The sequence below is a fragment of the Nicotiana sylvestris genome, chromosome 7, assembly GCF_000393655.2.
Source record: "Nicotiana sylvestris chromosome 7, ASM39365v2, whole genome shotgun sequence".
NCBI lineage: Eukaryota > Viridiplantae > Streptophyta > Magnoliopsida > Solanales > Solanaceae > Nicotiana > Nicotiana sylvestris.
The window spans coordinates 27,321,972-27,335,781 of record NC_091063.1 but is presented as its reverse complement, the minus strand read 5'-3'; positions in this window follow the sequence as shown (position 1 = coordinate 27,335,781).

Genomic DNA, 13,810 nt, shown 5'->3' with positions numbered 1-13,810 from the left:
AAGCTTGAGGAAGAAGAAGGAAAGAGAGGAGGGGGGCGGATGGGTAGTGTAGGTTTTCTTGGTTTTTTATTTTTTTTGTTTTATTTTGTTTTATGAAAAATGAAAGAAAAGAGGGTTTGGATCTCTTTGGGTTATGGACTGGGTCGACCCAATTCGAAATGGACTGGGTCGTTTGGGAAGATTGGGCAATTCTTTGGGCTTGTGGTTTGAAATTGAAGAAGAGGCTCAATTCCGATTTTCTTTGTATTTTTGCTCTCTTTTCTTCTTTTATTTTTCTAAAACTAAATTCTAAAAATCCTTAAATTATTATTAAGAACTAAACTAAGTTATAAAAGTGCAAATTAACTCCCAATAACAATTAACGCACAATTAAGTAATAATTAAGCATAAAATTGTATATTTGGACATTAAATGCTAAAAATGCAAAAGATGCCTATTTTTGTAATTTTTATTTTTTGTAAAACAAACTTGATTACTAACAATTGTAGAATTAAATCCTACATGCAAAATGCGACATATTTTTGTATTTTTTTTAATTTAACAAATAAACATGCACAGATAAACATACAAATAATTACACAAAAATACCACAAAATTGCACACCAAGAAAATCATTTAATTTTTGATTTTTTTTTGGGAGTAATTCTCATATAGGGCAAAAATCACGTACTTACAGCTGCCCCTCTTTGCCCGAAGACACGAAGGGTTTTCGTGCAAAGATAAAGCGAGCGATTTTTGCCCATCCGAGTACTCCGTATGAAGCATTTTTTTTGAAAAAGATTTGACCGAATCTTTGCTTCAGAGGTTTCCTACATATCCTGGGCTAAACAGGAATCAGGTCAATGTAGTTTGGGAAGTTTTGTTAGCTGGGACTACCGTGGGACTGCAATGTTACTGTTGTTGCATGCTATTATCACTGCTTACCGATCTCCTTGTTACACCGTACTTAAAAGAAAACAAGAAGCTAGGCTAGACTGCAATTTGTTCTTGTTGCCTTGATTTCTTGTCTGCTTGCATTTCTTACGGTGCTTTTCTTCCGATGTTTTTCTACCTTTTGACACATGCACTTGAGTTTGTGCTGGGACCTCTTGTTGCAACCTTCTACTTACCGATGCTGGGGATTTTTATTGTTTCCTGCTGGGGATTCCTGTTGTAACCTTCTGTTTTATTGTCCTCTAACTTGATCTTGAAATGTATGCCTCTGTTGTATGGGCGGGCTCCCAACTTCAATACTTGAAAAGCAATACTGAAATGTATTCCTCTGTTATATGGGCGGGCTCCCAACTTCAACGCTCGAAATATAAAGACTGAAATGTATGCCTCTGTTCTATGGGCGGGCTCCCAACTTCAACACTTGAAATGAAAAGACTGAAATGTATGCCTCTGTTCTATGGGCGGGCTCCCAACTTCAACACTTGAAATGTATGCCTCTGTTCTATGGGCGGGCTCCCAACTTCAACACTTGAAATGTAAAGACTGAAATGTATGCCTCTGTTCTATGGGCGGGCTCCCAACTTCAACACTTGAAATGTAAAGACTGAAATGTATGCCTCTGTTCTATGGGCGGGCTCCCAACTTCAACGCTTGAAAATTAAAAGACTGAAATGTATTCCTCTGTTATATGGGCGGGCTCCCAACTTCAACACTTGAAATGAAAAGACTGAATGTATGCCTCTGTTCTATGGGCGGGCTCCCAACTTCAACGCTTGAAATGAAAAGACTGAAATGTATGCCTCTGTTCTATGGGCGGGCTCCCAACTTCAACACTTGAAATGAAAAGACTGAAATGTATGCCTCTGTTCTATGGGCGGGCTCCCAACTTCAACAACAACTTTTCCTCTCTTCAGGTGGGCTCCTGATTTCAACAAACAACTTTGAATATAAAACGCCTTTCCTCTCTTCAGGCGGGCTCCTGATTTCAACAATCAACTTAGGAGGAAATGCCTCTCCTATGGGTAAAAACAAACTTAGGAGAAAATGCGTCTCCTATGGGTGAAACTAAACTTAGGAGGAAATGCCTCTCCTATTGGTTAAACAACAACTTCGGAGGAAATGCCTCTCCTATGGGTAAGACTAAACTTAGGAGGAAATGCATCTCCTATGGGGTAAAAGTAAACTTAGGAGGAAATGCATCTCCTATGGGTGAAACTAAACTTAGGAGGAAATGCCTCTCCTATGGGTGAAACTAAACTTAGGAGAAAATGCCTCCCCTATGGGTAAAAACAAACTTAGGAGAAAATGTATCTCCTATGGGTGAAACTAAACTTAGGAGGAAATGCCTCTCCTAATGGTTAAACAACAACTTAGGAGGAAATGCCTCTCCTATGGGTAAGACTAAACTTAGGAGGAAATGCATCTCCTATGGGGTAAAAGTAAACTTAGGAGGAAATGCATCTCCTATGGGTGAAACTAAACTTAGGAGGAAATGCCTCTCCTATGGGTGAAACTAAACTTAGGAGGAAATGTCTCCCCTATGGGTAAAAACAAACTTAGGAGGAAATGCATCTCCTATGGGTGAAACTAAAACAAACTTAGGAGGAAATGCCTCTCCTATGGGTGAAACTAAACAAACTTAGGAGGAAATGCATCTCCTATGGGTGAAACTTTAATGATTTCAAACTAGGAAGTGCGTCTCCTATTAATGAAATCTTCACTTAGGAAGTGTGTCTCCTATGCGTGAACCATTTCCTTCTTCCTGAATTATTTACTTACCTGTGTTGTCTTCCCTCGAAACTGCTGGGGATTATTTTGCTAGGGATGACTTTTCCTTTTCTTCCTTACCCACTCTGGGTTGCCCGAAACTCTGTCGAGGATGCTTCTACATCTCGATGATCCACTGGGGATAACGCTGCTGTGGATAACTCTGCTGAGTAAATATGTTATCTTACTCCTTCCAAAATTACTTCCTTTTGAGTAGGATGTTTCATTCCTCTGCAAACTACTTCCCCCTTTTTCTTTTTCTTTTTTGTTTTTTTTTTCTCTTTCTTTTTTTTTTGTTTTTTTTAAATGAAAAGACTGAATGTATTCCTCTGTTATATGGGCGAGCTCCCAACTTCAACCAACAAATCACCATTCTGTTCTTCAGGGGGGCTCCTGACTTCAACCAATAATGTCAAAATAAAACGCCATTCTGTTTTTCAGGGGGGGCTCCAGATTACTTAAAAATTGAATTGTATACCCTTATTCTCCAGGTGGGCTCCTGATTGCTGATACTTCCATTGTATTCCCTTATTCTCCAGGTGGGCTCCTGATTGCTGATATTTCAACTGCTCTTCCTTGTTCTCCACGTGGACGCCTGATTGCTAATACTCCAACTGCTCTTCGTTGTTTTCCAGGTGGACGCCTGATTGCTAATACTCCAACTGCTCTTCCTTGTTCTCCAGGTGGACGCCTGATTGCTGGGGATAATACTACTGGGGAAGTCTCCTTTCTTCCCCTCCTTCAAATTCAATTTTTTTTTCTTTTTTTTTTTTATTTTCTTTTTCAACACTGCTGGGGATAAAAGTGTTATCTTCTCGGGATAACGTTGTTGAGGATAACGCTGCTGGGGAATTTTATCCCTTCAAATCGATGCTTCATTCTTCTGGAAGCTGCTGGGGATGATAATGGCTTTTTACTTTTCTGAGCACAAGTGTCATCCCTTTATTCTGTCTGCTGGGGAATACTTCCTCCATTTAAACTTATTATGTTGGGGCAACACTGGTTCAAACACCACTTCCCTTGAGACTGGTGCTATCTTTATTCTTCCTCGAATGGGTACCTGACTTCCAGAAAATTTTCCAAATGAAAGGAAAATTTTCTGCCCCAGTTTGACAGTCTCCCTTATGGCATGCATTTCTGTCATCAATGCCATTTCCTTTACCTGTTTCAAATCAAACAAAATTTGTTAGTTTAAAACGTGGTGGTTGGTTGTGATACTCCTACTGGGATGACTTTTCCTTTTCTCCTTCCTTGCTCTGTGCTCCACAACTTGTTGGGGATGATATTATTTGCTGGGGATAATCCCTTTCTGCTGGGGATATCCCTCTTCTTTTGTGGCATAGCTCGGAAATTGGCCTTTCCCCGACCTTTTAGTCTACTATGAATTTCCCAAATCATGCTCACTGCTCTCCTTGCTTTGTTCACAGACCTTGGCCTTGAGGTTTATAACCTTTGATTTCAGCAAGGGTATCTCTCTTGACACTCGTTGACCCTTTTGTCAATCTCTTTTTTTGCTGGGGATATCTTTCTTGACACTGGCCTCGCGCTTGTTCCTTGCTGACTATACCACTTGGATGTACTAGTCAGATCTTTTCTTGCATAATTGGAAAGCTAATGGCCTATTTTGAAGTCATTTCCCACTGGTTCTGACCAAACAGACTCTACTGGGGAATTTTCTATGAAAGGAGAAAGATAAAAAGTAACTGAATAAAAGACAAAGGAAAAAGATGACTTTTTAACAAAAGAAACTATAAATAAAATCTATCAAACGCAGACACCGACTCTAATGGTCATGACATGCATATGTGGTCTATCCCCCATCTGATTCCCAATCTTATTCGACTTGTAGTGCCCGAAGGGTTTTCACTATCAAGCCTCTCTCATTTTGGGTTTTTCTCTCAACTTTCATCGCCTTATGGTGTCCGTGAAGATTTTCACCGATAAGACTCTCTCATTTGTATCATTTTCCAGCTGGGGATTTGTAGTGTTGCCGGTATGACTCTCTCTACTAGAGATTAGAGTCATTTCTGCTTTGGAACAGAATGTTATGTTCGCCGGTAAGACTCTCATTTGTCTGACTTGGCATCTTTTGCAGACTGGTCAGAAGGTCTTTCTTTGGACCGTAACGTGGTTTTTTTTTTGATAGGCTTAGAAAGAAAGGGTATTAAAGGCTCAAAAACAAATCAATTTGGGGTTCAAAATTACAACCTTCGAAATCATATTTGTTTATAACAAGCACAACCCTTGCCCCAGTTTCTTGCTTGGGGATTATTTATTATTATATTTTTTTAATTTTTTGTTACACTATGCACACCATGCATACTATGCACACTATGCACCCTATGACCGAGCCGTGAGGCGCCTACGTATCCTCTTTGAGGAATCAGGTCAAACGTAGTTCCCAATTCCTTTGTTTTCATTTGACTTTCTTTTGTTTTTTTTTGTTATCATTTTTCTTTTCTTTTCCTTTCGTTTTTTTTTTATTTTTTCTTTACCTTCCAGGCTCGTATTTCCTAGTCGTTGCTATTGATTCCGAACGAGGGGTATGAAAAAAAATAAATAAGGCTCAAAAGGGGTAACGAAGGATAAAGTGTTTAGGTAGCAAAACAAAATGCCTTCGTCATTCCAGTCTTTAAAACATGCCAAGTGCAAACAACACAATTGAACATAGATTTATAGTCTCTTCCGATGGTGCTGGACTTGACAATTGTGTTAAACACTTGCTCTTTCATTTGTCATTTCTAAAGTACTGCTGGGCGACACTCTCATTCTCATGAACGACCCTCATGCCAATTTGGCGAATCTGGCATTTAACGGTTTTCTTTATGTTTTACTTGCCCCAATTCCACATGACCCGGGCTTCAAATAATCTCAAACCGTTCTTATTTCCTTTAAATGCTTTGATTGCCTTTCCGGGGTTTTATGATTAACTTTAAAGACTAGGCCCAAACTGTGTACGCATGTCATGTTACTAGAATCGGCGCTGAACAAAATGATAAAAGGATCAAACAAAAAGATGAATGGAAATAAAAAGGACCGGATTTTGCATTAGATTACCGGTGAAATGGTTTGAATGACAAGACAAACAAAACAAACCAGAATAAAATTTTAAACAAACTGAACAAAACTTAAACAGACCGCTATGACGAAATGAAAAGATAAGAAGGTTTGACACAAGACAATATCCGGATTACAACCCTAAGAATAATCCAGACAACAGAAATGACAACAAAATACGCCACCACAAGCTTCTCTCTTGCTAACCAAGGAACGGAGCGTCCTCCTACTTTATCAAAATTGGCATCTTAGCCACTGAGCTTCGCATCAGTATTGTCCAGACCATTGCCAGCTTCAATATCATCAACTTTAGTCAACAAGTCCCAATAGGATTCGAGTGCTTCTGTTATCAGGCCTGATCCCCACAAAGTGTGCTTTTGGGTCTTGTATTTCCATCTTACCACAAACCAACCACCTTAACTTTCTTGGTGATTCAAAACAAAATAGGTTAGAATGGACTCAGTCGGTCCTCATTATTAACAACATCTTTTTTTTTTTCATTTTTCTTTTTTTTTCTTGGTTTTTTTTTCGATTTCTTTTTTTTTTTCTTTTCATTTTTTCCTTTTTTTTTGTTGTGGTCGAATCTTATGGAGATTGCCTACGTATCATGACCCCGCATGAATCAGATCTCGTGTAGTTCGTGACCAATAAAAGATAAACAACAATAAACTTTTTTTCAATTTTCATATTAAAACAAAATGGGTTTCAAAGGTTTGAAGATGACCTACAAACTCGAAAATCAAACAACCCACATATTCTAATCAAAAGATTTACAAACGGCCAGTTTCTTTCCCTGTTTGACAAATGCAACCAAATGGCTATTTTTGCAAATGTGGCCCCTTCCAAATCTCACATGAATTTCGAGGCCGGGGAGGATTATTTTGACACTTTACAAACTTGTCCATTCTTTTACGAAAATAACCTTTCGACAACTGAAAGATACTCTAAGGCTATTTCGGCAAGAACGGTTTAAGACGCGGCCGAAGCTGGCTCGGCTTATTATGACAAAATTCAAACGGTATTCACTTGACCGCCGACTCTTTTTTTTTTTTTTTAAAAATTATAATAAAAACCTGGTGTTGGAAACACGACCCTTCAGCGCCTCGGGGACGAAGATTTATAGGGCTGTGTGGGTCAACTAGACCAAAAATCCTAAACATGACCCAAAAGTGGCTGTTTATGCAAAGTCAGCCTTCCGGCGTTCCTTTCGGGAACATTCGGCTATTTATGACATAACAACATCACCTGACTTATTTATGACTCTTTTTATCGTTTTTCAAATTAGAAAACTCAATATTGCAAACACGGCCTTTCAACGTCTCGGGGACGAAGATTTTTAAGGTTGTGTGGGTTAACTGGACCAAATCCTAAATATGACCCAAAAGTGGCTGTTTATGCAAAGTCAGCCTTCCGGCGTCCCCTTTGGGAACATTCGGCTATGTCTTGATAAAACAGCGTCACCCGACTTCTTAGAAATTTGATATATATATTTTTGCTTTTTTTTTTTGTAAAAGGGGAAGTTGGACATCACCCGACTTATTTATGACAAAATTAAAAATCTTGACATGTTTTTTGTTTAATTTGTTTTTGGCCTTTTTAGCAAAAGGGGGTTGGACCCGATGAGGGTTGCCTACGTATCTCACATCCGGTGAGAATCAAACCTGCGTAGTTCGGGCAAATTAACCGAACTATTTTAAAACATGACTCTTTTCCATTTTTATTTTTTCCTGGCAAGACAATCTATTTTCCTTTTCTATTTTTTGAAAAAGACAAAATAACGATTTTTTTTCCATTTTCAACAAACAATATAACAATCTATTTTTCCAAAAATAAAAGACTCTTTTTTTCTATATTTTTTAGTAAAACAAAATAAAATATTTTCCTTTTTTTTCAAAATTTCGGCAGAGTTTCGCCAGTAATTGGTCATTGATTTTTTTCTAAAATAATCAATTAACTCCTTAACTGATATATTCTTTTTCCTCTTTTTTTTCCTTCAATTTTCCAACATTCCCGAGATTCAGAAACCGGTCAACATGCAAGTTCGAAACAAATATATGTACAGAGCAAGTAGGATTCATCAGAATGGTCTTTTCATTTCAGGTTGCTAGTCCTAGACGGACCCAACCTCTGTGTTGAGTCCCCTAAATCAAATGCAACGTGATGCAAATAAGCGTTCCTACTAGGGATCCGACATGAGGTTTCGTTATACTAGGTTTATAACCTGGGTATATGTTCTAGACTGTGTACCCGAGCGGACAACTCGAGTCGAGGAGGGGGCAACTTACCGGGAACCAAAAGGCCATCCGGCTTCGTAACTTATCCGTCCTCTTTCTTATTTCAGGTATTGACACTAACAGAATAGGGAGCCTCGACCAGCGAGCTTCTCCCCGGAGGTAAGAAGAGAAGGGTTTCGACACAGTTTATATACAGTTCAGATAATATCAAAGCGGTAAAAGACAACATTTAGTATGTTATGTCAGAACATGCAATATATATCAGATAATAAAGCCAAATATAACAATTATTCTAAGCTCGAGTTCTTGAACCCTGAACCAGTGGTTCTGGGTTTAATTTCCCAGCAGAGGTTTTGTTATACTAGGTTTATAACCTGGGTATACGTTCTAGACTGTGTACCGAGCGGACAACTCGAGCCGAGGAGGGGCTACGTACCGGGGACCCGCGAGATCGTCCGGCTTTGTAACTTGTCCGACCTCTTTCTTATTTCAGGCATTGACACTAACAGAATAGGGAGTCTCGTCCAGCGAGCTTCTCCCCGGAGGTAAGAAGAGAAAGGTTTCGGCACAGTTCATATGTACAGTTCAAATAATATCAAAGCGGTAAAAGCAGCATTTAGCACATTAGGCTCAAATATGTAAAAATCAGATAAAACCAAATATAACAATTTATCTAAGCTCGAATTCTAACCCTGAACCAGTGGTTCTGGGTCCAATTTAGTCCCCAGCAGAGTCGCCAGAGCTGTCACACCTCCTTTTTCCGCCCCCGCGGGGGGTGAAGGGAGTTTTTCCAATTAAAGGACAATCGAAACGGGATTTGTTTATTTATTTCAGAGTCGCCACTTGGGAGATTTAGGGTGTCCCAAGTCACCAATTTAATCCCGAATCTAGGACAATATTCGACTTTCCAAATGAAGTCTGCGAACCAGAAATTCTAAGTAAGGAATTCTGTTGACCCGGGAGAAGGTATTAGGCATTCCCGAATTCCGTGGTTTTAGCACGGTCGCTCAATTGTCATATTTGGCTCATTTATCTGATTTTTAAACAATTAAGAACTTATATGCAAATTTAACTTTTAAAACCGCTTTTATCATTATTTATTTTATACAAAATTGCAACGTCGTGAAAACGCATCTCGAACCACGCCACAACCAGTGCACACGTGATTTGTTGACGCATTTTGACTTCGTCAAGATCGTGATTTGGGTTACATAAATGTACACCCGTATTTAAGAAAATAACCTTATTAAATATGCGCCAAAATACTACGCATTATGGTACTATTAGGTAGGACTGTGAATTTTACTAAATCGTCCATTTCGGAATCTAGATATTTTCTTATATTAAAGAAAATAAATAAATAAGATTGGAGGACTGCAATTTTTTGTATTATTTATATTTATTTATTTTTAGCGAGATCATCCCTTATTTTACGAATACACTTTAATGACTACATCTTTATTATTACTAAGTTTGTCTATAATTATGAAGTCAATCTCTACATACTTAAAATAACATATTAATTACTAATTTAAAACAAATATTAATGGAAAGTAATATTACTAAAATTATAATTTCAAACAACATGGAATTGTCAAAAATAAAAATAAAAACTAATTATCCCATAGTTGGATTAAAATTCATATTGTTAGTATGACTTAAGCTTATTGAAATTAATTATTTACAAATACTGAAAATTGAAAGAAAAAAAAACTTGATTACTAAACCATATTTCTAAAAATTAAACAATTTAACTTTAACTAACCTTGTTTTAATTCACATTGTCCTAATACTTGATTTGCAAACTAATTCATGTTTTAACTGAAATTAACTACATGATTCCATTTAACTTAACGTTGACAAAAAACTTTACGTTGACAAAAAACCTTATGAATAAGGAACTCAGTCAATTTTTGCCAAAATGATTCAATAACGCCATTTTTTACGTTATTTCTTCTATTTTGATTATTAAACATTTTTAATTAGTAATCAGGCTTAAATATATTTCCTAATAATACGGTTAAGGCGTTATTTAATATATCGCTATAACATGCCTGATTATGCCAAATGACAGTGATTTACAAAATAATAATACATGAATAATCTAAATACAATACAAAAAAAATTAAAAATTAAACACTCCATTCTTCATTTCGGCTTACAAAATGTCAAAATTACAGTTGTGTACCTGTTATTGGAAAAAGAAGATGAAGATGAGAATCAACAGCAGTAATAACAATACAGCAACAACAATCCAGCAGCAGTAACAACCCAGGAACAGAATTTGCAAACCAGTGGAGCAGTAATCCCAAAAAAAACAAAAGCTTCAAGCTTTGATGAAACAACAATTAATTCTGATTTCAAACAATGAAAGAAAGCAGAAGATTTTTTTTTAGTTTTTTTTTAAGTTTAAATATTTTTCGGAATTTTCTCTCTCCTAAATGTTCAGCGCTTTTTTCTCTCTCTTATTTTCTTTCTTGAAAGTTTTCAGATTCGTTTCTCTTCTCTATCTGTATTTTTTTCGTCTGTCTCTTCTCCGTCTTGTGTTCAAGACTTCCTATATATAATCTCATCCCATAAATCTTTTAATCAATTAAAATCAACCCATTTTCTCTACCAAACCCATTATCTTCCCACTCATCCCCATTACATTAAATAAATATATCACACCACCCCATTATATTTTGTCCCCCATGCCTAACATAAACAAATACAAGATTCCCCCACACTAAAATTTGTCTTGTCCCCCCTTTATATTAAATAACTATATCACAACCCACCCCATTTCATTTTGTCCCCCATGCTTCATATAAAAAATTACAAAATGTACAATTCCTAAACTACCCCTCCGACCTTATTGCAATTACTATTTTACCCCAAACGTACTGCGATTTACCAAATTACCCCATCAGCTATAACAAATCAATTAATCAAACTCAACCAAAATATAGTCAATATGACCAATTTCTACATAAATTCAAACAACAAATCTCATGAACATGATTTCTTCAACATTTCAACAACAAATCACATGAACATGATTGAACAACAAAGAACAACTAAAATTTGATTGAACAATATTTTTAGCAACAAACAAACCTATTTTCAGATTCAACAACAACAACAACAACAACAAACAAGTATATTCAAATTTCTAAATTCAATAATATTGAACCTAAAATCAACTCTAACAACATTACAACCAACAATTCCTATATTAAACTTAAACAAGATTACGAGACAAATTCAAGAAATAATCATAAATGATAAACAAGAAATCAAACTATACAAATTTCGGATTCAAGATCAACCAAACAAAGTATGAACATGAATGAAAATATTCAATAACAATAACAAACAAACTTTGTTCAAACTTCGAATTAAACTTAAACAAAACAAATAAACATATTCAAATCACTAATCTTCAAATAATCAACTAATCTTTCTTAAATTAAATCCAACAAAACTTATAACAAAGATGCATGATCCAAAAATTAAAACCAAAACATAACTTCACATTAAATTACTAAATTAAAAACGACTTCAAAAAATGAATACGAATTAAATCTATATTAACAACAAACAACGGATTTAAACGATTTAAACTAACACCTTTCTACATTAAAACTAAATCCTCTTAAAATTAATAAAACAAGCTGAAAATAATTAAATTGAATCTTCAACTTAAATCTAACAACAATATAATTAAACTAACAATTTTTATCTAAAATAAATAAGAAAACTAAAGCAAACTTATACTAATTCCAAATCTGAAAATATCAAACAAATTATGGACGAAATAAAACTTAGAACAACTAACCGTAAATGACCAACGACGAACTTGAACGAATTTTAAACGAATCCAAACGAAACTTTGACAGAACTTCACCGGACTTTAACCGGACTGCTTTGATATTCCTCCGTGTGTGTGCGTGTAGTTGTGGAAGTTGCTATGGTGAGCAGCAACAGCACTTGGACGTGAAGAACGCAGCGGGCAGCAGCGATTTGGAAGCTGGAAGAAGATGCCATGGCAGCAACGACAACGAAGAAGAAGCAGTGGGCAGCAATCCGCGTCGACGGGAAGAAGATGCAGCGAGCAGCAGCGACGCAAAGAAGAAGAAGAAGCCACGGGCAGCAGCAACGGGAAGAAGAACAGCGGTCAGCAGCGACAAAGAGACAGTAACAGCAGTTGGTCGCAGAAGAAGAAGAAGCGGGCAGCAGCTCGACGGAATCTCGTGTTCATTTTGAAGAGCTTGAAAACGCAGCCATGGCGGGGTTGTTTGGAGAAGGTGAAGACGAAAGGAGAGGGCTGCCATGGTTGGTTGAGGTTTGGGGATGGTGAAGTCTTGGAGAAGAAGAAGAGAGGATGGCCATTGTTGGCTTTCTTGAAGCTTGAGGAAGAAGAAGGAAAGAGAGGAGGGGGGCGGATGGGTAGTGTAGGTTTTCTTGGTTTTTTATTTTTTTTGTTTTATTTTGTTTTATGAAAAATGAAAGAAAAGAGGGTTTGGATCTCTTTGGGTTATGGACTGGGTCGACCCAGTTCGAAATGGACTGGGTCGTTTGGGAAGATTGGGCAATTCTTTGGGCTTGTGGTTTGAAATTGAAGAAGAGGCCCAATTCCGATTTTCTTTGTATTTTTGCTCTCTTTTCTTCTTTTATTTTTCTAAAACTAAATTCTAAAAATCCTTAAATTATTATTAAGAACTAAACTAAGTTATAAAAGTGCAAATTAACTCCCAATAACAATTAACGCACAATTAAGTAATAATTAAGCATAAAATTGTATATTTGGACATTAAATGCTAAAAATGCAAAAGATGCCTATTTTTGTAATTTTTATTTTTTGTAAAACAAACTTGATTACTAACAATTGTAGAATTAAATCCTACATGCAAAATGCGATATATTTTTGTATTTTTTTAATTTAACAAATAAACATGCACAGATAAACATACAAATAATTACACAAAAATACCACAAAATTGCACACCAAGAAAATCATTTTATTTTTGATTTTTTTGGGAGTAATTCTCATATTGGGCAAAAATCACGTGCTTACAGCTGCCCCTCTTTGCCCGAAGACACGAAGGGTTTTCGTGCAAAGATAAAGCGAGCGATTTTTGCCCATCCGAGTACTCCGTATGAAGCATTTTTTTTTTGAAAAAGATTTGACCGAACCTTTGCTTCAGAGGTTTCCTACATATCCTGGGCTAAACAGGAATCAGGTCAATGTAGTTCGGGAAGTTTTGGTAGCTGGGACTACCGTGGGACTGCAATGTTACTATTGTTGCATGCAATTATCACTGCTTACCGATCTCCTTGTTACACCGTACTTAAAAGAAAACATGAAGCTAGGCTAGACTGCAATTTGTTCTTATTGCCTTGCTTTCTTGTCTGCTTGCATTTCTTACGGTGCTTTTCTTCCGATGTTTTTCTACCTTTTGACACATGCACTTGAGTTTGTGCTGGGACCTCTTGTTGCAACCTTCTGCTTCCTGATGCTGGGGATTTTTATTGTTTCCTGCTGGGGATTCCTGTTGTAACCCTCTGTTTTATTGTCCTCTAACTTGATCTTGAAATGTATGCCTCTGTTGTATGGGCGGGCTCCCAACTTCAATACTTGAAAAGCAATACTGAAATGTATTCCTCTGTTATATGGGCGGGCTCCCAACTTCAACGCTCGAAATATAAAGACTGAAATGTATGCCTCTGTTGTATGGGCGGGCTCCCAACTTCAATACTTGAAAAGCAATACTGAAATGTATTCCTCTGTTATATGGGCGGGCTCCCAACTTCAACGCTCGAAATATAAAGACTGA